The following is a 23636-nucleotide window of genomic DNA, read 5'->3' as shown; positions in this document are numbered from 1 at the left end:
AACTCTCATCACCTGATTTCTAGTAGTACATATGTTTCTTCTACAAAATATTAGTCAAGTGGGTGAATGCCTTGGTTCATCAGTGCTTATATTCTATATATTATTTGGAGAAACCTTAAGTGTGGCATGTTAAAGCCAAAGAATTAATTCTGGGAAAACACTGGGCAGAAAGGGAGGTACTTCAATAAACCAACTATTGAAGAAACATACTTTTAATTTAAAATCTATGGTAGTATATTTGCTTTTTTTTTCTGATTTATATAATGTGCCTTCCAAAAAGCTTGAGTATGTGTAATGAAAGCACTTTATAGAAATGAACCTAAACTAACATAATGTCTTGTAAACCACTCCACCACCTAAGAACCTACCAATTCACCCCTACTGCTCCTTAAAAGCTCAGTAAATAGGCTCTACAGAGCGAACTGAAGGTCAACAAATTTTGAGCTATTAAGACTAAATTGCCTGAGTTGGCTTCCCACTGAGAAAAGCCTGCCACTAGGCAAAACCTGCAAATCTGGGGACTTTCAGCTCAAAAGGCTTACCTGATGCTCAATGCCATGATATAGCACAAAACAAAAGGAAGCCTTTCACACACACACACACAAATGCAGCCTAATAAAATTACCTTTACTAAAATGTAATGTATAATATGATGGCTTCTAAAAGCAAGTGCAGTAAGAAGATATGTGTGCCTTGTGTTGTAAGAAAAATATTTTCTCTATTGAAAATTTTCCTTGGTTTATGAGAATGGTGTAATACAAACTATTCACACAACATTATTACACTGATAGCTTTTAGCAGAAATTCTCCTGGATTTTGTTAATTAAAAGCTCTTTATAATACAAGAATATTTCATTTGCAATTTTTCAACATACTAAGATTCTTCAGGACACTTCTATAGGCAAACATCACATAATCAGATACAGTATTATCTTCAGATGTGGGATAGTGACAGAAGTCATAATCCTGCAAAGCACGATCACAAAATGGTTTTAATTAGGGTTGTCAAGTAATTTAAAAAATGAATTGTGATTAATTGCACGATTAAAAAAATGAATTGTGATTAATCACACTGTTAAACAATAATAGAATACTATATATTTAAATATTTTTGGATGTTTTCTACATTTTCAAATCTATTGATTTCAGTTATAACACAGAATACAAAGTGTACAGTGCTCACTGAATATTTTGATTACAAATTTTTGCAGTATAAAAAATACAAAATAGTATTTTTGAATTCACCTAATAAAAGTACTGTAGTGCAATCTCTTTATCATGAAAGTTGAACTTGCAAATGTAAAATTATATACAAAAAGTAACTGCATTCAAAAATAAAACAATGTAAAACTTAGAGCCTACAAGCCCACTCAGTCCTATTTCTTGTTCTGCCAATTGTTAAAACAAACAAGTTTGTTTACATTTGATGGAGATAATGCTGCCCATTTCTTGTTTACAATGTCACCAGAAAGTGAGAACTGGTATTTGCATAGCAGTGTTGTAGCTGGCATTACAAGATATTTACATGCCAGATGCGCTATAGATTCATATGTCCCTTCATGCTTCAGCCACCATTCCAGAGGACATGCGTCCATGCTGATAACAGGTTCTGCTCGAAAGCAGTGCAGACTGACGCATGTTCATTTTCATCACCTGAGTCGGATGCCACCAGCAGAAGGTTGATTTTCTTTTTTGGTGGTTTGGTTCATCCGAGTGCTGCTCTTTTAAGACTTCTGAAAGCTTCCCTCTCAGATTTTGGAAGGCACTTCAGATTCTTAAACCTTGGGTTGAGTGCTGTAGCTATCTTTAGAAATCTCACATTGGTACTTTCTTTGCATTTTGTCAAATCCGCAGCGAAAGTATTCTTAAAATTAACATGTGTTAAGTCATCATCCAAAACTACTATAACATGAAATATATGGCAGAATGTAGGTAAAACAGAACAGGAGACATACAATTCTCCCCCCAAGGACTTCAACCAAAAAATATAACACTTTTTTTTTTTTTTTTTGGTGAGCATCATCAGCATGAAAGCATGTCATCTGGAATGGTGGTCGAAGCATGAAGGGGCATACAAATGTTTAGCATATCTTGCATGTAAATACCTTGTAATGCCAGCTACAACACTGCTATGCGAACGGCTGTTCTCAGTTTCTGGTGACATTGTAAATAAGAAGTGGGCAGCATTATTTCTTGTAAACGTAAACAAACTTGTTTGTCTTAGCGATTGGCTAAACAAGGAGTAGGACTGAGTGGACTTGGAGGCTCTGAAGTTTTGCATTGTTTCTGTTTTTGAGTGCAGTTTTGTAACAAAAATATCTATTTGTAAGCTGCACTCTCATGATAAAGAGATTGCAGTACAGTACTTGTATGAGGTGAATTGAAAAATACTGTTTCTTTTGTTTATCATTTTTACAATGAAAATATTTGTAATAATATAAAGTGAGCAGTGTACACTTTGTATTCTGTGTTGTAATTGAAATCAATATATTTGAACAATAGAATACCAATCGAAATTTAAATTTTTGGGATGTTTTTTCTAAATTTTCAATGTGATTAAAACTGCAATTAATCACTATTTTTTTAAATCACTATCAATTTTTTGAGTAAATTGCATGAGTTAGCTGCAGTGAAACAACAGCCCTAGTTTGAATGTTTCTTGGTGTTGAAAACTGATATGATCCCAATGATGTCACTGTGATGGAACTGAACTGAAAGTAACTGCTTGCCATATGGGGAGGGGGAATTTATCCAAAAAAATTGTTTATCAAATTAATTAATCTGAAGAAATGAATTGTCATTCTCAGAACTTTAAGCAAAAGCTGAAGAATAACAGTAAGTGTATTGAGCATTAGATTCAATCTTGCTCAATTCTCATAATTACATAATGATTTTTCATACATTATGCCATCTTAAAATGCAGCACTTTAACAGTTTTCAATAGCCTCATCATCTTTTCAGTGTCTCTATTTGCATTGCGACCACTTTGCATCCTTTTAATTTAAAATATTTCTTACTGATGCATGCTCCCAACATGAAAGCATTGGTAGATAATACATATGGCCTACTAGTACATCCAGAGTACTTATATATTATGTATAATTCACATTTGTCATTTTTAATTGAGCCCAGGTAGTCATATTGTTTCTCTTTCTTAAAGGGTTTTTTTTTTTTTTTTTGGCTTAGCTAAAACATATTTTTCCAAACCAAATCCAAGAATTCATTGGAAAACTCCCTATAACACTAAGACATTTTCTAGTGCAAAATTCTCACTCATATAAGGCCCTGATCCAGCACACATACCTGCATGTGCTTAACTTTAAGGACATGCATAGTTGCGTAAGTGTTTGCAGTGTATACACCAAAGTGTATACACCAAAGCAACATGGAATTCTGCTGTAAACTGGGAAACTAATGTTAATTCGTTTCAATAAAATTTAGGGTTATAGAATTATTTTGTAACAATTACAGAAAGGCACCTAGACATCAAAATATATAACTAATGTGTAGAAATGGTTGAAATTTTTTGTCAAAGTGTTATCAGTGAAAAATTGCTTTTTTTGTTTTTCGTTTTTGTTTGGTAATTTCTTCTTTTTTGTTTCATTTTGATGACAAAAATCAACAATATTTTGTGTTTTCATTCCAATTATAAGGATTTGAAAGATGGGGGCCAGAGGGATCACCCTTTCTCTCCTTTTTCCCCATTAGGAAAATAAGGTAGGAACTCCATTGAACAAACACAATTCCATTTGAAATGAGAAAAAGTGGTGATTTCTTATTTTGATGAAAATCAAACATTTTCTTTTTTTTTTTTGGGGGGTGGGGGGGGAGTGTTTTTGTTTCATTCAAACTTCCCTGGAAACTGCTTACCATTTTAAAATCAGCACTACTAATGTGTATTCACATTTAAGAGGTATACTGCATGGTATTTTTTGATATTTCCATAGTGGGCAAACTGTCCCATCCCCATCACCCTCTCTGCCCCTTCTCAACCAGCCCAAACACAACTTTTCTTCATAGCATGGGCTGTGACTTCAACCAAAGCTTTGCTTCACAAACTAACGCTTGGTTGAGACAACTGGAGTGTACCTTGAAAAGTTCACATGCTAGTGTGATGAGGAGAGTAGTGAGTTCAAGTTTGCGCCTACTAGTTTCTGAAATATTTTTCTGTCATGCAAAGATGGGGATGTGTTCTAGCCAGGGAAAAGCAGCTGCAGATGGGCTTAAGAGCACCAACCGATGACTCTTTCCTCCTGCAAGTCTTCTCCTCGCCCCCCAAATACTGCTTCCCCTCTTGCCTTGTTAACTCTGCTCTCTCTTTTTCTCACTCTTCTTGTAGGGTACTAACAAGCATGGAAGCTCATGCATGGTCCTGTCATCTCGGCTCATCTAATAAAGCACAATCTATGACACCATCTCACTTATGATTGAATATCCTGATGGGCTGGTGATGGTTATTATGATCAATGTTGTCCTCAGTCTGGAAGTATTTCCCTCTTGCTGTCTTTGATTTTATGTAGTGTTTGAGGGCTTTCCCTTTACCCTCCCACTTCCCTGGTTCTTGTCATACAGACAGCAAGCAGCAAAAGACCAGAAGTTCAAAATGTAGACAATGCATTATATCCCCATATCCCCCTTCCCAGCACTGATGCCACAGAGCCTTGCCTGTGTCTCCATTCCCCATTCTCATTTTCCTTCCCCATTCCCCCTATTCCTACCTCCTCCTCCTTAACAGTCTGATAGAGCTGATGGAGGAAAAGATCCGAGGTTTGGAGATGCAGGTGAAAAGTCTGGTTGAGTTTAGAAAGGGGTTCGAGCAGATTATGGAGCAAAGACATGAGGTATCTGAAGGGAAAAGCTCAGACTTGCAGATGGAAGCAGGACTGAGGAATTCTGAGGGGAGACTGGGTGAAGAAAGTGGTCAGTGAAAGCATGTGACTAAAAGAACCAGGCAGAGGAAAAGACGGGCTAGTGAAGGAGAAATAGAGCTCAAGAACAGGTTTGCAGAGTTGGAAAATGAACAAAGGGCTCAGCAGGTAGTCACTGAAGGTTGTAGGGCTAGGAAGAAGAGAAGAGTGGCTAGCCCAGTAGGAAAAGGGGAAGAGTCAATGGAGACTACACCAAATATGAGCCCCAGGAGGATACAGGATGGGTTGAGGAGGATTATAAGGGAGAATAGGAATGGAAAGAACTTGCAGCCAGAGGGAACAGGGAATAGACTGGAGAATAGCACCATCACCAGGAAAAGGCAGGTCTATGTGATCAGGGACTCTTTACTGAGAAGAATAGACAGGCCTGTAACCAGAGCTGATCCAGAGAATAGAAGGGTGTGCTGTCTTCCAGGTGTTAAGATACGGGATGTAGACCTGAGGTTGAAAAGGATCCTAAAGGGAGAGGGAAGGAATCCCCTAATTATCCTTCATGTGGGAACAAATGATATGGCTAGATTCTCACTGGAATGTATGAAGGGAGATTATGCTAGGCTGGGGAAGATGCTTAAGGAAATAGAGGCTCAGGTGATCTTTAGTGGGATTATGCCTGTTCCGAGAGAAGGGTAACAAAGGTGTGACAAGATTATGACTATCAACAGATGGCTTAGGCAGTGGTGCTATAAGGAGGGCTTTGGGGTGTATGGCCACTGGGAGGCGTTCATGGACAGAGGACAGTTCTCTTGGGATGGGTAGGGAAGGAAATAGACTTCTAGGATGGAGGCTGGCACAACAGATTAAGAGAGCTTTAAACTAGGAATTTGGGGGAGATGGTTGGGAGATGTCCTGGTAATCTCCACGCCAGATTTTAGCATTGAGAGGGAAGAAAACGAAGTAAGAAAGGATACAGCCGTGGGTAGGAGAATGTATATAAGGAGGAAGGGCAGTGTGAATACCAGTCTAACAGGTTATACTGGCAGTAGAATGACCGTGCCTAATACAGTACAGAATGTGAGCAAGGCCAAACAGCAAAAATTAAGATGTTTGTACACCAATACGAGGAGCCTAGGTAACAAAATGGAGGAACTAGAGCTACTGGTGCAGGAAATGAAACCAGATATTATAGGGATAACAGAACCATGGTGGAATAGTAGTCATGACTGGACTACAGGTATTGAAGGGTATGTGCTGTTTAGGAAAGACAGAAGTAAAGGTGGTGGAGTAGCATTGTATATCAATGATGAGGTAGAATGTAAAGAAATAAGAAGCGATGGAATGGATAAGACAGAGTCCGTCTGGGCAAAAATTACGATGGGGAAGAAAACTAGTAGAGACTCCCCTGGGATAGTGCTCGGTGTGTGCTATAGACCGCCAGGATCTAATCTGGATATGGATAGAGCCCTTTTTAATGTTTTGAATGAAGTAAATACTAATGGAATCTCATGGGAGACTTTAACTTCCCAGATATAGCCTGGAGGACGAGTGCTAGTAATAATAATAGGGCTCAGATTTTATAGATGCGATAGCTGATGGATTCCTTCATCAAGTAGTTGCTGAACCGACTAGAGGGGATGCCATTTTAGATTTGATTTTGGTGAGTACTGAGGACCTCATAGAAGAAATGGTTGTAGGGGACAATCTTGGTTCAAGTGATCATGAGCTAATTCAGTTCAAACTGAACGGAAGGATTAAGAAAAATAAATCTGCAACTAGGGTTTTTGATTTCAAAAGGGCTGACTTTCAAAAATTAAGGAAATTAGTTAGGGAAGAGGATTGGACTGAAGAACTTATGGATTTAAAGGCAGAGGAGGCCTGGGATTACTTTAAATCAAAGCTGCAGAAGCTATTGGAAGGGGAAAAAATTCGTAGGCAGGAGTTGTAGACCAAACTGGATGAGCAAGCATCTAGAGAGGTGATTAAGAAAAAGCACAAAGCATACAGGGAGTGGAAGATGGGAGGGATCAGCAAGGAAAGCTACCTTATTGAGGTCAGAATATGTAGGGATAAAGTGAGACAGGCTAAAAGTCAAGTAGAGTTGGACCTTGCAAAGGGAATTAATACCAATAGTTAAAGGTTCTATTGCCATACAAATAAGAAGAAAACAAAGAAGGAAGTGGGACCGCTAAACACTGAGGATGGAGTGGAGGTCAAGGATAATCTAGGCATGGCCCAGTATCTAAACAAATACTTTGCCTCAGTCTTTAATAAGGCTAAAGAGAATCTTAGGGATAATGGTAGCATGACAAATGGGAATGAAGATATGGAGGTAGATATTACTATATCTGAGGTAGAAGCGAAACTCGAACAGCTTAATGGTACTAAATCGGGGGCCCCAGATAATCTTCATCCAAGAATATTAAAGGAATTGGCACATGAAATTGCAAGACCATTAGCAAGAATTTTTAACAAATCTGTAAACTCAGGGGTTGTACCGTATGATTGGAGAATTGCTAACATAGTTCCTATTTTTAAGAAAGGGAAAAAAGGTGATCCGGGTAACTACAGGCCCGTTAGTTTGACATCTGTAGTATGCAAAGGTTTGGAAAAAATTTCGAAGGAGAAAGTAATTAAGGACATTGAGATCAATGGCAAATGGGACAACATGGTTTTACAAAAGGTAGATCATGCCAAACCAACCTGATCTCCTTCTTTGAGAAAGTAACAGATTTTTTAGACAAAGGAAACGCAGTGGATCTAATTTACCTAGATTTCACTAAGGCGTTTGATACCATGCCACACAGTATCAGGGAATTATTAGTTAAATTGGAAAAGATGGGGATCGATATGAAAATTGAAAGGTGGGTAAGGAGTTGGTTAACAGGAGACTACAGCGGGTCCTACTGAAAGGTGAACTGACAGGCTGGAGGGAGGTTACCAGTGGAGTTTCTCAGGGATCAGTTTTGGGACCAATCTTATTTAATCTTTTTACTACTGACCTAGGCACAAAAAGTGGGAATGTGCTAATAAAGTTTGCGGATGATACAAAGCTGGGAGGTATTGCCAATTTAGAGAGAGACCGGGATACCATACAGGAAGATTTGGATGACCTTGTAAACTGGAGTAATAGTAACAGGATGAAATTTAATAGTGAGAAGTGTATGGTTATGCATTTAGGGATTAATAACAAGAGTTTAGTTATAAGCTGGGGACGCGTCAATTAGAAGTAACGGAGGAGGAGAAGGACCTTGGAGTATTCGTTGATCATAGGATGACAATGAGCCGCCAATGTGATATGGCCGTGAAAAAAGCTAATGCGGTCTTGGGATGCATCAGGCAAGGTATTTCCAGTAGAGATAAGAAGGTTTTAGTACCGTTATACAAGGCACTGGTGAGACCTCACCTGGAATACTGTGTGAAGTTCTGGTCTCCCATGTTTAAGAAGGATGAATTCAAACTGGAACAGGTACAGAGAAGGGCTACTAGGATGATCCGAGGATTGGAAAACCTGTCTTATGAAAGGAGACTCAAGGAGCTTGGCTTGTTTAGCCTAACTAAAAGAAGATTGAGGGGAGATATGATTGCTCTCTATAAATATATCAGAGGGATAAATACCAGAGAGGGAGAGGAATTATTTAAGCTCAGTACCAATGTGGACACAAGAACAAATGGATATAAACTGGTCATTGGGAAGTTTAGACTTGAAATTAGATGAAGGTTTCTAACGATCAGAGGAGTGAAGTTTTGGAATAGCCTTCCAAGGGAAGCACTTGGGGCAAAAGACCTATCTGACTTTAATATTAGACTCGATAAGTTTATGGAGGAGATGGTATGATGGGATAACATGATTTTGACACTTAATTGATCTTTAAATATTCATGGTAAATTGGCCCAATGGCCTGTGATGGGATGTTAGATGGGGTGGGATCTGAGTTACTGCAGAAAATTCTTTCCTGGGTATCTGGCTGGTGAATCTTGCCTATATGCTCAGGGTTTAGCTGATCGCCGTATTTGGGGTCGGAAAGGAATTTTCCTCCAGGGCAGATTGGAAGAGGCCCTGGAGGTTTTTCCCCGTCCTCTGTAGCATGGGGCACAGGTCACTTGCTGGAGGATTCTCTGCTCCTTGAAGTCTTTAAACCACGATTTGAGGACTTCAATAGCTCAGACATAGGTGAGAGGTTTTTCGCAGGAGTGGGTGGATGAGATTCTGTGGCCTGTGTTGTGCAGGAGGTCGGACTAGATGATCATAATGGTCCCTTCTGACCTTAATATCTATGAAACAGGCCCAAATATACCTGAAATACACACCCACAGTCCCACCCCTTACATCTTAGCATGATGTTCCATTTTGGGTCTGGGGTCGTCATCCCACCCCTTTTGTACCCCATGGGAGGGGTAAGGAGTGAGGTTGTGCTCCAGTCAGCATTTCTTTGGTCTTTTAGTGTTTTAAACCTCTTCCCCCCCCACCCCGCAACCCACAAGCCCCTTTGCCCCTCCCAACTGGTTGCTTGATTTTGCCTTGAGATAGAGGTTGAGGCAATCTTAAACTGTGCTCTCCAGTAACACTCTAACTGTTCCGATCTGTTCCCATTGTACTAACAAATCCAGCTGACTAGGCAGAAGCAACATCAGTGTGTTTGGCCCTTTTTTACACATTAGTGTAAGAGTATCAAAAAGTCAAACCCAAAATTCTAGCCCAGGCTAGCAGACAGACATATATACTAACATCTAGGTGAGTAGCAAAGGACCTGCATCCCAGTAACCTAGCTGTTATCCCTTTGTCCCCCGGACATAAGATTGCTACTGTGGACATTGATGAGGGAGAATATTTGAAAAGATTTTACACTGTAAGAGCAAAACAGGATACATATCATAATAGTGACATGAGCTTCACAGAATACAAGCATATCCTGGTTCATGGCCTATAAGTTATTCTCCTTTGGACAGTGGAGCAGTGGTTTTGTACATCAGCTGAGAATAGGTATAGAGGCTACAAGAAATAAAAGTCTAATTTACACACTCCGTTACCACGATTGCTCACAAAAATCAGCTAATGCTGTGTGTAAATGGCCAGTTATGTATTTTCCTGAATATTTCTGCATACAAATTATCCATTTAGTTGTGCACTCAAATGGAAATATAAATTAGGAATACAACTGCATACGCAAAATGGGCACAAAAATTGATATACTTATTTTTTTAATAATCAAGACCCTAAAGGTCCAAATATCTGACAGTAGTAGTTCCAGGGTTAGAATTCAGAGTATCCCCAAGGGATCAATGCACTCATTTTCAACTACTTTGAAACATCCTATCTTTACCACCTTGAACTCCCTTATTTTCCAAGGAGAGAGAGAATGAATTCTTCCATCAGTTATGCTGACTGTAGCTGTGCTCCTAAAATGCTGTCCTGGTGGTGTACATTTTTTTAACATATAACAACAAACATGTTCTCGGTATAAATAGAGGACACCAGTGCAAATCTGTCACCTTTTGTGAATACTAAATACACTCCACTCCCAAAATTCTAGACTGAACAGTAACCCCTCCCAACAAACAAGATGTTGTCTTTACTTGTTTAGGCCATCATTGAATTTTGTTTTAAAAAATGAGGAAAAAGACAAATGACTTAGGTTAAAAAAAACCCAAAAAACTACACACTCCAGTTTCCATGGCAGCCAATCTGAACTAATAGAAGCCTACAGAACATTATGTTCAGGATCCAGAAGAGTAATATAAAAGGTTCAATTTGTATTTCAAAGTGAAAGGCAAATTGCAGTGTGTTAAGCTTAGTCTTACACGTGCTGGTTTAAAATGCAAAAGTTTAGCTTGAGAACTTTAATGTTGTATAGATTACACATATGGAAATACATCCCCTAGAGAAGCCCTGTACAATTTAATAGAAAATGTTGATCTTTCTATAGAACTTTTAAACTTCCCTATAGTATTCTGTAGTAGGATATTGTTCTTTATTAAATTCGTGATATTTTGAAATATTTTCTGTTCCCCGAGTGGTTTCATTGGTTATAATATGTACATTTTTTCTTTAAGGATTTACGATGGAAATTGTGGATGATGTCCAGACACAGAGCACTCTGATGGTCTAATGAAAAGGGGTTTCATTTTTATTTAAAAAAAACAAAAACAAAAAACAAAACAAAACAAAACAAAAAAGCCCTCCATTTGAGACTGACATTTCTCATGTAGAAAGTATATGTAATGTTTCCCACACTTCTGAAAGATCTTCAAGTGATATTATGGTACAGATCTGTAACTGGTTAAAGTCAAAAGAATTACCCACATCTATGCCAGCTGAAGATCAGGCAGTACATGTAAGCTTTTGCTGAAAGTAAGTTTAGATAAATGGAAGAGCCTTAAATTTCATTGGGATAATCTGGTAAAGCTAAATCAAGGAGCCAATTCTTTCAGTAATTAGGGTCAAAATGCAGGCATGATAAAAGAAATTATCTATGAGAGCAGTTGAAAAATATGCCCAAGTATTGACAATATTATTACATTGCCTTACAAAGCCAATAAGGCCCAGATTTGCAATGGGATTTAGGCACCACAATCCCAGTTTTGGGCATCACACATCCACAAAACCCCCTCTCAGCTTCTGCCTAACCCTGTAGGAGCCTAAACTCACTTGTAACCTAAATGCCTGCTATAAACATTCCCTAGATACCTAAATTTCTGCCTCTGGGCATGCAAACTGCTGGCTTACTCTAGGTGTCTGGACACCTAAGCCCCAGCATTATCCATGGGAACTTGGGGTGGGGGAGGGGAGGGAAAGGGGAAGAGAATACCTATGTTACCTGCAGTTCCCAACCCAGTGGATGTCTCTGAGGACACCCACAGAATCAGGCCCCCTTCAGAATCCAGCTGGAAGAGGTGGAGATATTAGTTCCCTTATAGCCATCAGCCTAGTGGTTAGAATACTCAACTAGGATATGAGAGACCAAGGTTCAGTTCTTTTCTCTGCCTGCTGGGGAGAAAGACGTTGAACAGGGGTCTCCCCCTTCTCATGTAGATGCCCTAAAATATGAGATGTTACCTTCTTAATCTCTCCTGTTGAAGCTGTTTCATTTTGGATAATCAGTCATTGGAGCAAAAGGACGTGACCCTGGCAGACATGCCAAACTCACGGAAAAAACACAGAAATTGGGCGTGTTTTTGGCTTAATCGGCTTGTGAGTTGCTTGTTGGCTAGTTTTTGGCTTGTAGCTTTCTGCTTCTTTTGATCTCCCCCCCCCCCCAGCAAGCAGGGGCAAGGGCTAAGGGAGGGAGAGAGTCAGGAGTGCACAGCGGGACCACCACAGTCCCAGACTGCACGCCGGGGGATCTAGTCACATAGCATGTTGGGGTTCTTAGGGACTGGCTTGTTTTGGCCTTGTTTTGAAATGGGATTAGCTTGATTTTTGGCTTATTGTGAAAGACGGCATGCTTATTTACCACGTGAAAGTTGGCAACTGTCTCCCACCTCCCAGGTGGCTGCTCTTACCAACAAGCTATAGAATCACCCATTCTCTCTCTGTATGCATCTCCTAAATTCCTTCTCCTAACTCACCTCTTTATACTGTTTATAACTTCATTGGATATTTTATAATGTGGTACATTACACTGATTTTTTCCAGGAGCTTTCTGAAGACTAGAATGAATATACAAAGGGAAGATTTGAAGAGATTGGTACTGGCATAGCTTTGCTAATTAATAGCACGCCATTGACTGGAACAGTAGTGCACCAGAGAGGAGATTTATGGAAGCATGACACAGGCCATGGATCTGAAGTGACCAAAACACACATTAATAGTTAAGTAATAACAATCAAGAAGCAGGACATTTTCTTGCAATTTATGACCTTCTAGAAGGAGTTAGCCTGATGTGCAGCCAAGGGCTATTAACCCCATTCAATCATTGATCCCCAGGAAATGGCCTGATCTGTGCTCCGGTGGAAATGCACACATGTATTATGGTTGTTGAAGTGGTTATGTATAGAACATTTCTTAAGAATTAATGCCAGAGAATATTAGCATGATTGTCTGACTTATCTTTTGACGTTGCATTCCGTTTCAGATGCTAGACAATGCAGTATAGCTAATCTGTAGAAGCAAATGTCATGGAGGAAGAGACAGAAAGGAGATGATTCCTGTAATTTAAGGCAATGTCTAGTTAGGTCCATATTTGTTTGACTTGTTTTTCTGGGATATCTACCATGATTATAGATAATGATTATCATTTTCAACCAAGCAAGAAACCCAAATCTGGTCTTTTCCTGTGACTTTCACACCTTATTAATTATACTGTTCCTAAGGAGTCTTCTGTCCATGTGACACCATTTTAACCTTCATTAGGAAACATTTTTAATCCATCCCCCATACAGGTAAAATCCTACACTAGATCTGTTTGCTTAGTTTAAACAGACTTTAGTTACTCCCTTGAGGAAAAGAGGAAGACACCATCAGATGAAGTCTGCACATATCCTACACATCTATTATATTGTGCTAAGAGGCTCTCTAGCTAATGCACTTGTAACCATCTACAGTTATTAGTTCTTTTAATGAGTATTTATGGAGCTGTAGTACCCATCCTAGTTCTGACTGCTGATAGCTGCACAGTGGCTAAACTGTTTCATTTTTATTCACTAACTCAGGAGAATTTTTTTCTCCAATTGAATCCATGCTTTGACAGGTCTTATTTTCCGGTACCAGTTGCAAATCTAGTACTAAAAATAAAGTACAGCATAACATATGAACAACTAATTGGGTTGACAAATAAATAAATGAGTACAGCAGTGATGCAACTCTTTATATTAGCCAAAAATGAGAGCTTGAAAATATGAGTGAAACTTGAAAGTATGCTTCATGTTTGCTTGCCAATGTTGTCTTAGGAAGCTACAAAGGAAATATTGGTATCCCCACAGATAGTGGAACCAGGGTTGGGACTAGCACCCCCTCAGTGGAAATATTGGGGGTGGGATGGGTCAGATCGATGTTTCACATGCAGGGAAGGAGACTAATGTGGCACCTGGAGTAGGGCCACCATGGCATATGAGATAAGGTTGGCTGCTGGGGAGCAGGTAGGACCATCACAGGTCCCAGTCAAGACACCAGTCCCAGGGGAAGGATGGGGCATGAGCACCAGCTGCTGAGGGGTGGCACTGGGAACAAGTTGTCCAGGAACTGCCTTAGGAATGACAGTAGGAACTACTAATACACCTCTTCCCAGCCAGGAGCTGGCTGGCCCATCCCTGCAAGTCCCAGTAGATCCCCTCACTCTCCGTCCTGTTCAGAGGAAGGGTCCCTCCACCCTACCCCCACGCCCCACCACCTCCCCACAAGATAGCCCACTCAGGAAATCTTTATAATACACTAGTGAACTTGAGAGGATATTTTTTAAAAAATGATTACCAGGGGTCTAGAGAGCATGAGTAATGCAGAGGAAGTTTGTATTTTTGCCCAGTGAATAATTACATGCTGCTGCTCTAGGTAGGCTCCTGTGACTTTCAATAGCTCCGTTAGCTTTAAGAGGTTTCTGCATCGGCATACGGGTCAGTGTACATGTAGAAGCATGCAGGATAGGACATATACAGGTACACAGTAAGCATGGACATAGATCAGCATCAAATGGAAGGTTATCTACACCCATAATTATACCACTAATCCATGTTGCATAAACTTCCCATAAAACTGCATACACATTATTCTCAAATAGCAATTTTTCAATACAGATATTTTCTCCTCTGCAATCTATCATTTGATTAATACATTAACGGATGGTATTTTAAAATAAATAAGAGCCTTTTAGAAGACAATATTTAGTAAAATCAAAATTAAACTAAAAATAGCCACAGTAACCCATGGGGGAGAGATAAGGTTGCTGTACTGTAAAGAAATGTGAACTTTGTTCAGAATCCTACTTCTGCCTAAGCCCAAATATGGGGTTCAGAGGGCAAAAAGGCCCAAAACAATAGATACAAACAGTTATTTATGCAGGACAATTAAAATGATAACCTCAATTTCATGGCTTTTTATTAAAATAATTTTCAACATGAAAAGTCAGGGGACATCATATTTGTGTGGAATGTACATAACCTTGGGACAATGAGTGGCATTCTTCAAAATGAAGTTCAATTGGATCTAAATTTTCAAATTTGAGTGCCTTGAAGTTCAGTTCTTAACTCTATATTTTGAAACCCAATAAAAGTGGTCTGATTTTCAGAGGTGTTAAGCACCCACACCACCCATTTTGCCTGATCACAGAGCACTACACCTGTGACTTTCTGAAATTTAGCCATAGTTGAGCTGGCTGTAGCTTAAGAGCTACCAATTATTTGAAAGTTGGTGAATTCAGGTTCATTCTTTTTTTTTCCCCCCTCACCTTAGAATGAGCAACTGTTGACACTTCCTTTTCAGGTAAGAATCTTTGTGGCAGTTTTTTCATCCAGCTCAATTGTAGAAATAACTCCATTAACCAGGGAAGTCCTTAATTAGGGAAATAAAAAGAAAGTCTGTTTCCTCTCTGCTCTGGATAATAGTTGAAAATATAGCATTCATTTATAGCCACATGCCACAAGGAAAGGAACTTTCAGGAGAGAGAAGAAACCAAACAATAAGATCTTGGAGAGGGAATGATGGTTTGTTTGTTTTTTCCCCTTTCTCCCACCCCTTTAAAGCAGCTCTGCTCTCAAGGACTCCTTAACAAAAAACAAAAGGGTATGGGTAAGAAATCCCAATAGCCATTAATAGATCTACCCTTCATGAATGTATCTAATACTTTTCTTGAAGCTAGTTATACTTTTAGCCTTCACAAGATGCTCCACCAACAAGTTAGACAGGTTACTGTGAAGAAGTCTTTCCTTATGTTTGTTTTAAACCTGCTGCCTATTCATTTCAAGAGTGAGAGCCCTGGTTCTTGTGTTATGTGAAGGGGTAAATAACACTTTTTCTCCACACCATTCATGACTTTATAGACTTCTATAATATACATTCCCTTAGTCATCTCTTTTCTAAGCTCTTTTCCCACTCTTTTTAATCTGTCCTTGTATGGAAGCTGTTCTATGCCTCTGACCATCCTTTAGCATAAGGGTTTTCAAACTGAAAGTTGTTACCACATCCCTGTTATGACCATCCTCTTTCTTTTTTGTGTAGATGGAAAGATAACCTGAACTTCTTCTTTTTTTCTTTTTTTTGGTAACGTGGGGGTCGTGCTATGGAAAAGTTTGAGAGTTTGAGGACCAACCGTGTTAGCATATGCTGTCTTGCTTTCATTTATTTAGGGAGGCAGTGTTGCTTAGCAAGTAGCATGCTGGACTAGTATTCAGGAGACCTAGGTTCTCTTGCTGGTTGTGTCACTGGCTTGCTTGGTGACCTTTGATCTGAGCCTTTGAGATCTATTAATGAAAAGTGCTATGAAAGAGCCAGGTATTACTTATTATTTCCTGTTAGGAAATTAGAATCTTTTGCTATATTCCAAGCTTCCTGCTCCCTCATGACATCTGGTTAAAAATCAGTGAATGCAATATCTAATTAATTGGAGGTTACATTCCCATTGCATTCTTTATTTTGTGGAAGAAGGGATGAGGAGGAGTGAAATTTATCCAGCTTCATTTATTTAGCTTTATGCAGCTCATATTATTCAGGCTGAATCTTGCAAATACTTAAGCACATGCTTAACTTCACTCACTGTGAGTAGTCCCATTAACTTCAAAGGACTACTCACAGTTTGTACTGCCTTTGCAGGATTGGGGCCTTCAGGAGCAAGATGTTACTGCATATATATGTGTTTGTTCAGCTCCAGATAGAATTGCATATTTCTCCAAATTCAAAATAAGCTGTTTGTTCTGTGTGCGTGTGTGTATATATGTGTGTGTGTGTGTGTGTATGTATATATATATATATAAATAGTACAAAGTGTATTTCATTTCTGTTCTCTGAACTTATTACGATAAGCAAGAGAAATAGCTCTCATTTCTTACGGGTTCATCTGCCCATGTTCCTTATTCTTCACCTGAAATCATAATTCCCTGTTGTGACCTGACTATCATTTCTATAGCAACCAATTGTGATATCAAAAATGGAGCATTTTGACTTCAAGTAAGGAATAAGCTGCAGGATGTGATTAATTCTTAAAGTGCATGACTATCTGAAAATTGACTATAAAATAGTGTTGTCATGTTCAGTGGTTATTTTTCTCAATAATTTCCCAATCACAAGTAGTTTACAGCTAGAGATGGCTTTTCTATCTGCCAGACCTAAAAACTCTGGCTGGGATCTGGAAGTTCAGCTGTTTTCTATCAGACTCATGTATTAACAGTGATAAAGATTCTACAGGTCAAGTATTGCCTTCAAATACAATTCTGCAACTCTATTACTTTCAGTGGGGTTGCATAAGTGTAACTGAGAGCAAAACAGAGAAAATAATGGGGTTGTAAAGTAGCTTTGCAAATGAGGATATCTCTACACTGCAAAAAACAGACCTGCAGTAATGAATCTCAGAACCCAGGTCAATTTGGCTACAGGGCCAAAAATCTGAGGTAGAGAATGCGGCTTAGGCATACGCCTAGGTTCTGAGACCCACCCCCCTCGGATTTCAAAACCCAGGGTTCAGCCTGAGGTTGAATGTCTACACTTCTGGGTTTTTTAGCCCTGTAGTGTGAGCCTGGGTCAGTTGACCTATGTTCTGACACTCACTGTTGCAGGTCTTTTTTTTTTTTTTTTTTGCAGTGTAGACATACCCTGAAACTTTTAGTTATGCAACTGTACTGATGATGTACAAGCCACACAAGTATACAGTTCACTCTGCCAGAGCTGTATTTGTTCTACCTGACTGGCATTCTTTTCAATTTATTACCCCTTATTTTTGACAGATATGAATCTGACTATACTCAGGTAGCAGGTCTGAGTAAGAAGGTGCTATCTTTTACATAGACTATTTTCAAAGCAAAACTGCACTTTTAAAAACAAGCTACATTTATGAGGTATGTTTTGTATTTTAAAATCAGCCTTTTTGCTCTTCTCTCTTTATTGTCTCTTCTTATTCAAGGATATTTTCAGGTAAATGATTCTGAGTTGTCATCTCTATTTTCTCTGTGCTGCAAGAATGTTTTGTATGGACTAGATGGAAGCTTATGTTCTTGTATGTGAACCTGGCTGCTACTCTGATCCCTTGACACTGTAGCATTCTGTGAAATGCAGTGCAGTCTTTTGTTCACACATTTGATGTTTGCTTTTTAGTTAAACAATGTTATTTTTCTGACTGGTTCAATTGCATAGCAGCAATCATATGATATTGACTTTATTTGGCTTGCCTGCGGCATCCCCTGAATTTGTAAACATTTTTTCTGATAATAAGGGAATGCTAAAAGTGCAAGGCAGGAGGATAGGATTAATCCCTAGTATGAATGGTGGACTATCTTGAGCAGCTATATAGAGGAGGGTATTGACCTGGTTAGCGTCAGGCTCCAGAATCCAGACTTCGTACTTCATTCATGCCTGCAAGAAGTCATGATCGTCAGGTTGGGGATTTTTGCTGCTGTTTTGCCAAAATTAAGATAATGTAATAGATATGTGAGTTAGTTCTTGCCTCTCAAAATCCCATCAGAGAACTATGTAATTATTTTATATATAAATACCTCAAAAATTAAGCCAATTCCAGGAGATTGATAAATTGAAGAGGGGTTAGAGATGAGCCGTGAGAATGATTAAAACATGCCTTTTAGTGATTGACTTCAGGAGCTCAATGTATTCAGTTTAACAAAGAGATGGTTAAGTGGTGACTTCATCATTCTATAAATACGTACATGGGGGTACAAAACTTTTATGATTAGCTCTTCAGTTTAGCAGACAAAAAGTGAAAATAACTAACCTTTGGATCAGCTTTGGGGCGGGGTTTTCCTTTTTCTAAAAGATGTGCTCTAGTTCAAACAGGAATGAATCAATGGAATTTCTTGCTTTATACAGGAGGGCAGACTAGATGATCACAGTTGTCCCTTCTGGCCTTGAAATCTATGAATAGATAGCATAGGATCCACTTTTTTTTTTTTTTATAGTTCTGAATACAATTTTCCTAAATAATGTTCATGTTCGTTTGTTCGTTCGTTCTCTCTCTCTCTCTCCATCTATCTATACACACAATGATTTAAAGTTTTATATTTGCCAGAAGAAAGGATGGTGTTGTGGTTAAGGCACTGAACTGGGACTTAGATCAGTCTTCAATGCCTGTCTCTGCCACAAATTTCTTGTGTGAACATGGGCAAGCTTTTTAACTTCTCAATTCCCCAGCTGTAAAATGGGGAAACTGTAAATATTACGGTTAAATTTAATATGTTTGGTCTTGCTATGTATTTCTTCAGTGCATAACACAATGAGTCCCCAATTTTTGTTGCGATCTGTAGGTGCTACTTCAATACAGCTAGTAAATAACTGTGGTAAAATTATTTTTAATTTTTCTTTTGGTACTATACATACAATTCAGCTAAACAACAGAGGTTTTAGCTTAAATCTAATAAAGCAAGGAAAGCCACAGTTAATGGCTTCTCAGTTTTCAGTAGTTTATATCATGCCTCCGGATGATAGGATAGATAACACTCTTCTCAAACTCATGAATTAGACATTTCCAAATACATAAATTTTGGTTTTAATTTTCTTTGACATGTGAGTGACAAAATTAATCTGTTTTCCAGTGATCTCAATGGCAGTATATGAGACAGTTCGCCATTCTTAACCTATAAATCATTGGCATCATATGATGGACTGTGATTCCTCTTACTGAGCTAATATGGTCTGTCTTGTCAATGTGTCCTCCTGGAGACCCTTAATCCATGTATTATTGACACAATGCCCTGTAACAGCTCTCTAATAGCCAGTTCTTTCTATAACTTCACTGCATTCTCATGGAGTCATAAATACATGCATCAGTGACGTGACAGGCTTTCCAGCAATTAATTAGTCTACAGTATAGACAGTTAAAACTTCTAATTAGAAAATTTTCATCCTACTAGCACAGTTAGAGGCATGTAAAATTGTCCAGTGGATTTGTTCTATTTAATATTACTTTACAGGGCAAAAGATGCTTCTGTATTTGGGGCTTTTTTTTTTTTTTAACATGGCGAAATTTGTGATATGACATTCTGTCTGAGTTTCACTATTGAACTTTACAAACACAAACATGTTATTTCCTGAATAATTTGATCATGTGAATGTTAAAATAAAACTGTCTGAAACTGTGATGGGCATGGTCATGCCTAATAGTGGGAGCTGATTAATTTCCTTACAAGAAGGGGTGCAGAGGAGAAGAAGAAAAGGTTGATTACAAAATTGCAGAATTGTTCAGAGGATATAGTTCCAGGATTGCGTGTGAAGGCTGATGCTCATATTGATTTGTATATTAATTCATACAATTAGTTCAAATTTGGAGGCATATATTTGAAATGTAATAATATCAGTTCTACAGATGGAACACGCTGTAAATGGCATATTTGCTTGCTCACTTTATTATTCTCTCCCTCTTTCCCAGATGCACAGATATCCTTCAACAAGTGCATCCATGAAATGGTACTGAACAGTTCACTGGAGCTAGGCAAAAATTTTCAGACAAATAATGTATTCTCTTAAAAAATGCAGTATTGGACAACCCTAAAACTGCCTGCTAATTCAACATGAACGGCCTAATAGTTACAGCCTCAAAACATTTTTCAGGACTTAGATGCCATTCATAAACAGTTGGAGATGCTATGACTGGCCTCCTTATAACTTTAAGCCCAGTGTTTAGGGTACTCACGTGGGAGACCCAGGTCCAGTTCCTCCCCCCACACCCTCCCCCAGATATAGAGAAGGGATTTGAACTTGGGTCTCATGTGTCGTGAGCAGCCCTGCAAGTGGGCGATGGTATACTGTACTATGGGGCTCTCTCAGCCTCTGGTGTTGAAGCTGTTCAAGGTTGTATAAATAAATAATAGGGCTATCGATTAATCAGTTAACTCACACGATTAACTCAAAAAAAGTAATCATGATTAATCGCAGTTTTCATCACACTGTTAACAATAGAATACCAATTGAAATTTATTAAATATTTTGGATGTTTTTCTGCATTTTAAAATATATTGATTTAAATTACAACACAGAATACAAAGTGTACACTGCTCACTTCATAATATTATTTTTATTACAAATATTTGCACTGTAAAAGTGATAAACAAAAGAAATTATTATTTTTCAGTTCACCTCATACAAATACTGTACTGCAATCTCTTTATTGTGAAAGTGCAACCTTTACTGGTATCCAAAATACTGAAGCTGCCTAATTGATTTGTGAGCTCCCTGTAGGAACACCGCCTATAGCCAGGAATGATCAGCTCCTATTGTCTAGCCTGAACAAAACAACTTGAGTATACGCCATTGAGCCATCAGTTTACCCATAAACAAATCTAGTGATCTCCCTTGAACCATTGTTCTTTCCCTACAGAAAACCCTATCCACTCTCAAAAAAGTGTTCTGATGCCTGGATCCAACATGGGACTTCATCTTCTCCTGACTGATCATGCTGGGGGCTCTGCCTGTTTTCAGCACTCCGGACCCTCAGCTACCCCCACCATCTCGGAATCCTGAATGTTCAAGCTTCACGGAGTGGTGAGAACCCAGCTCTCTCATGCTCTCTAGGTTTAGCCTTCTGACATGTGTCCTTATGTTGTCTAAACCAGATTTTTATAATCAAATTTAAGTTAAATTTAATATTATAACTGTTTTGTTTGTTTGGCTCCCCTTGTGTGGTTATTACCTGGCAATAAATAACTTTCACGGTTAAGCTGGTTGCTTCTCTCTCTCTCTCCCTCCTCCTCCACCCCATGGGTGCGGGTTTTTTTGGCTTCCCCATTCACTCTGCAGCAACGCTACTCATACCTAAACTAAAGATCCCTGCAGCACCCACAAATCCTGTGGGGTTTGCTCATCAAGTAGGTTACTACCAGAACAACTGTAACGTGAAAGTGGGTATAGGGACATGCTGAATCTGGGGCATCTGAGGGTGGCAGCTTGGAAATGCTGCTCAACCAAGTCTGCTGAGTCCAGGGGCATATAAGGAGTCAGCTTGGGAGTGCTGATTAACCCGTTCCTTTCAGACGTGTGTGTGTGTGTGTGTTTGTCTGATTCTGGGGTTGGAAGAACTGAGCCCGGGGGGACCTAGGCCCTGCAGGATAGTTCCATTGGGAGGGAACTTACAAAAGGGAGAAGTAGAGCTCCATGTAAGAACACAAGTGACACAAGCAGTACATTGATAGAATTACAGGACCCCCCCCACCCGCACGAAGAGTAACTCTTATACATGAAAAGGAGTACTTGTGGCACCTTAGAGACTAACAGTCTCTAAAGTGCCACAAGTACTCCTTTTCTTTTTGCGAATACAGACTAACACGGCTGCTACTCTGAAATCTGTTTTATAAATGAGCATACCCCAATGTAATGGCCAAATCTGGTAACACTATTTCAACAGGATAGATTAAAAAGACCTCACCACAATATCCCATGGTCCAGAGGCAAGAGCTCTCTCCCAAGAAGCAGGAGAACCCTGCTCAAATCCTTTCTCCCCATCAGGAACTCTGAGAAATTGAACCCTGATCTCACACATTCCATATAAGTACACTAACCACTGCGGATAAAGGTTATAAGGTAGACTGGGGATAGCTATTTTGTGTGGATTTAGGTGTGCTTGAAGCACGCCTACTGGGTCAGGCCCAGCAGACAAAATAGGCAGAGGAGACCCTAACTTCTCTGGTTCATGGATGCCACTGAGGTGTCGGCATGAAATAGGTGTCCAGATACCTAGAGCGAAGCAGCAGTGTGCATGCCAAGAGGCAGAAACTTGGGTATCTACAGAACTTTTACAACAAAGATTTAGCTGCTGAGTGAGTTTAGGTTCTACAGGATTAGGAGACAGCTGAGCAGGGGGGTTGTGGATCACAGTGGAGCCTAGAATTGGGGTTAAGGTATCTAAATCCCTTAGTGAATCTAGGCCAAAATGCCCACACACTAATCCTAACCCAAAATTCCCACACTGACCCTAAGAGCCCCTCAGTGTCCACTTGCAAAGGGTTCATAGTCCTGTAAAGCAATTCCTATAAGACCTGACATACTCACTACAACTAATCTATTGCTGTCTTAGCATTCATCTATAAAGAATGTCGTGTAACACATCAAATGAAAGCTTATATCATAATGGTCATCATAATAATTGAGTGGTGTATGTATGGGTAACAATTAAAAAAGATGTATATGTATACTTAATATATGCTCAAACCATGAAACCAGGCAGGGATGGTAAACTAGTTTGTCCCAGACAAAGGAATGTTGTGTGGCCTATCTGCCTGGATCTTGAATGTAAAGGGAACAAGGTGAGCCACAGACCATGAAAACTTTATTTGCATTTTGAGTCAATGGGAAATGCAAATAAATACAGGAATGACATGGCAACTGCACCCTGAAGAACAGTCAGAGGGAGAGAGGAAATTTGGGTTATACTTCAAAGAATACATTTCAAAGGTTTACTTGACTATAAAACAAAGGTGGGAGGGGAAGACATTTTTGGTATTCATCACTGAGGCTATGCCTACAGAACAAATTACTTCGGTATAACTTGAGCCAATCAAGGGTGTGAATAATCCACACTCCTGAGCGACGATAATTATACCAACCTAAGCAATGGTCGGTTGGACAGCTCTGTGTAGTGAGAGCGCTTCTCTTGCTGACAGAGCTACTGCCTCTTGCAGAAGTAGGAGTTGTTA

The sequence above is a fragment of the Eretmochelys imbricata genome, chromosome 3 (assembly GCF_965152235.1).
Source record: "Eretmochelys imbricata isolate rEreImb1 chromosome 3, rEreImb1.hap1, whole genome shotgun sequence".
Lineage (NCBI taxonomy): Eukaryota > Metazoa > Chordata > Testudines > Cheloniidae > Eretmochelys > Eretmochelys imbricata.
The sequence above is the reverse complement of the archived record's forward strand: the minus strand, read 5'-3'. Positions refer to the sequence as shown.